Consider the following 4,192-nt stretch of genomic DNA (forward strand, 5'->3'; position numbering starts at 1 on the left):
AAGCACCCACTAAACTCTCGGAGTGGTTGGCGTTAGGAAGGGCATCCAGCTGTAGAAACTCTGCCAAATCAGATTGGAGCCTGGTGTAGCCATCTGGTTCACCAGTCCTCAGTCAAATCGTCCAACCCATGCTAGCATGGAAAGTGGACGTTAAACGATGATGATGATGTTCAAACACTGCTGAGGTCAACTTTGTCTTTCATCCTCTTAGGGTTGATAAAATAAGTACCAGTTGAGTACTAGCGTTGAATGTAATCAACTGGCCCCTCTTCCTTTAAAATTTCAGGCCTTGTGGCTATAGTAGAAAAGATTATATAAGACAGCGGCTGGCAGAATTCTTAGCATCACAGGTAAAACGTTTAGCAACATTTTGCCTGTTTTTACATTCTGAGTTCAAATTCTGCTGAGGTTAACTTTGTCTTTCATCCTTTTGAGGTCAATCAATTAAGTACCAGGTGAGCACCAGGGTCAACTAGCCCCTCACCACAAAATTTCAGGTCTTGTGCCAATATAATAAAAAGGATTATCAAAGGTGGTGAACTGGCAGAATCATTAGCAATGTTGGACAATATGCTTTGCATTTCTTTCAGCACTTCATGAGTTCAAACCATGCTGGGGTCAACTTTACCTTTTATTCTTTCAGAGTTGATAAAGTCAGTACCAGGTGAATACTGAGGGTCAATGTGATTGATTAGCCCTCTTTCCCAAAATGTCAGGCCTTGTACCAATAGTAGAAAGAATTATATAAGACAGTAGTGGGCTGACAGAATCAGTAGCATGTCAGACAAAATGCATAGCAGTATTTCTTTTTGACTCTTTATGCTCTGAGTTCAAACACTGCTGAGACTGACTTTGCCTTTCATCCTTTTAGGAGTAAGATAAGTACTGGTCAATTACAGGGGGTCGATATAATTGACCAATCCCCTGCCCCTAAAATTACTGGCCTTGTGCCAAAATTTGAAACCATTATTGAGACTGATGGATGTTAGAATCATTAGAGCATTGCAAAAATACCTTGTGGTATATCTGAGAACAAATACCATTGGTGTCAAATTTGCCTTTCATTATTTTAGTGTTGATTAAATAAAGTGGCAGTAAAGTGCTAGAAGATACTTGCTCAAGGTTCTGCTGTCCAGTGGAATTGAATATGGAATCACACACAGAACAAACTTAACCATACAGCCATACTTGTGCCTATGACCAATGGTATTCTGGCTGAGTTTGATTAGATCAATCCTACCCACTCCCCTGAAATTGCTGGCCTTGTGCCAGAATTCGAAATAAATATCTTGTGGTGTTTAAGACAGTGAGGTGGTAATATTAGTAGTGTGCTGGGTAAAATGCTTGGCTGCATTTAGTCTGTCTTCGTGTTCTGAGCTCAACTTTATCTTTCATCCTTTTGGGGATCAAGAAAATTAAGTACCAGTTGAACACTGGCACCAATCTAATCAACTTACCCCACTCCTCCTGAAACTACTGGCCTTGTGCCAAAATTTGAAATCAATATCTTGTGTTATTTAGTTATGATAGTGGTTTTGATTATTGGATAAGTCAGTGTGTTTGTTCTTGAGTATTTCATCTCGCATTATTCCAGCTCATTCAACTGTAAATAAGTTCCAGTAATAACTGGGAAGTGAAATCGGCAACAGACCAGTGTTCTATTCAAGAAGGAACATTACAATGTCATTATATATATGGAAATTGGATGAAGCTCCAGCTGTACAAGTCCTAGGGCTTGAAGTCTATCCCACTTAGCCCTAAATTTCGTACAGTACTGTACTGTACATCAGTCCATGTCTATCATCAGATTTGTCAGGTTTTACATTATTCTTTTATACAGGGTGTCCACAAAGTCTGGGTACATAGGGATTAACACATAAATATAAGAAATAACTTCTTAAAGTAATTGTTTATGTTATGATTTTATTTACTCCATGTACCCAGACCTTGTGGACACCCTGTATATCTTTGTCTTCTCAGCAGTTGTTTTCTATAAGGTTTCCAATCAGCAATCCTTTCAATACCTTTCCATTATTTATTCTCAATATATAATGGATACAAGCATGATTGTGTAGTTCAAGAGTTTGCTTTCCAACCATAATTTTTAGTCCCACTGCATCTAACCCTGGGCAAGTGTCCTCTACTATTGCTCCAGGCTGACCAAAGCCTTGTGAATGGACATAGTAGGTAGAAACTGAAAGAAGCCAGTTGTATATGGATATGTGCATGCATGTTTGTCTTGAAGTCATGCGATAATTCTAAGTAAGCATCATCATTATACAAGAAGGGTCATTCATTTCATTGAAAAACCTCTGCCATGGAGAAATATTACCCTACTTGGCAAACAGGTCTAGGTTGGCAACAAGAAGGGCATTTGGCCATAGAAAATCTGTCAAATTTTGACCAATCCATGCCAGCATGGAAAAGTGGATGTGAAAACGATGATATAAACACAGCTAACTGAATTATTTTATTCTTTTTACTATTAGTTCCAAGGTGGTGAGCCAGCAGAGTCATAAGCATGTTAGGTAAAACACTTAGCTGTATTTATTTCAGCTCCTTTTGTTCCAGTTTCAAATTCTGCTGAAGATGACGTTACCTTTCATCCTTTCCAGGGTCAATAAAATAAGTATCCCGTCATGTAATCAACTATCTTCTTTACCCTAAAATATTGCTGGCCTTGTGTCAAAGTTGGAAATAATAATTTCTATCAGTTCCTTCTGTTCAGTAATTCCAGATTGGTCATTCAATCTCTGCATCTAGTCACATGCAGGAGCCTGCACAGATACCTTTGATGGACTGCATAGTCATGTCTCATTTAAACGAGGATGTCAGCCAGTCCCAAATAAAGAATGATTGAGATGGAGGCCACCAACCTCTTAAAAAAATCTATTTTGCTACAGAGAGTGCCTAAAGAAACCTTTTACACTTATGTTCAAATCATAAATGGTAAGATGAGAAATCAATTCTGCTTGTGGGGAATTAGGTTGATAAAAATCCTTATTTTGGGCAGAAGGCCCAAAATTTAGGGGATGGGGATAGTTGATTGCATCAACCCCAGTGTTTCACTGGTATTCAATTTATCAACCCTGAAAGGATGAAAGGCAAAGTTGACCTCGGCAGAATTTGAACTCAAAACAGACAAAATACAGCTAAGCATTTTGCCAGCTCACTGCCTTTGATAAAATAAATTAATGATTTATCTTCTTCCATGTTTGTTTCCTTCTACTTCTCACACCTATAACTTCCTGTTTATGTATGAAGCTCCCATAATCCTGCTTGCAGCCAGTTAGAGGATGTAAAACTATTGTCCATCTTCAAATTCACTCCTACCAACTTTCTCCTGATGATAGACTGTCTGAAATGTTTTCATAAGCAAGTTCACTAGACTTTTTTTTTTGTTGCCAATTTTACAAAATAAAACAAGTCTTGCTAATAGACTAACACCAATCTCTGGAGTTTGATCATACATTACTTATAATTCTAATAAAGCTGGTAAATTGGAACTATGTAATTAGTAACCCTAGCATGGATTTTTCTATGGCCCTTTGTGTTGTAGCCAATCAATGTTCCTGACCTCTTTGTAGTAGTCCCTCGTGTATAAGAGCATATCTGAAATAAGGTGATTCAGGAACAAAGCAGAGTGAACAATGTTATAGCAGAATACCAAAAGCACGTTTCTGCTGGAGTGGACATGCGAAGTTCACAGACAGCAGATGGATTTGTGCAGTTAACAAGTGGCAATCCAAAAGATTGGAAAAAGCCATTCAGAAGGCCTCCATGATGGGAAGATAATTTAAAACAATTTGGGCCAAGGTGGAAAAGAATGGTGTAACCAAGGCAGAATTGTAAGCACATTGTGACCCGCAGTATATAACATTTGATAATCTGATCAATACAGATGGATTAGTGGTCATATACACTCTTAATCTTCGCTTTTTAATTCAGAAAAAAAAAAAAAAAAAAAAAAAAAAAAAACGAAATGAACAACAAAACACATTTGTATATATATTAGCAAAAAAATTTATTTTAATAGCATATCAAATTTGCATGCTTCTTAAAAAAAATTAAATTAAAAAATTTGATGGGTAATATTTTTTCCTCTCCCCCCCTCTCTCTCCCTTCCTAGTGGCATTACTAGAAGATAGGCGCAAGTAATCAGGGTCACGTTATAAGACAGGGAGGTTAGGAG

This window comes from Octopus bimaculoides, chromosome 15 (assembly GCF_046866305.1).
Source record: "Octopus bimaculoides isolate indiv1 chromosome 15, ASM4686630v1, whole genome shotgun sequence".
NCBI classification, from domain to species: domain Eukaryota; kingdom Metazoa; phylum Mollusca; class Cephalopoda; order Octopoda; family Octopodidae; genus Octopus; species Octopus bimaculoides.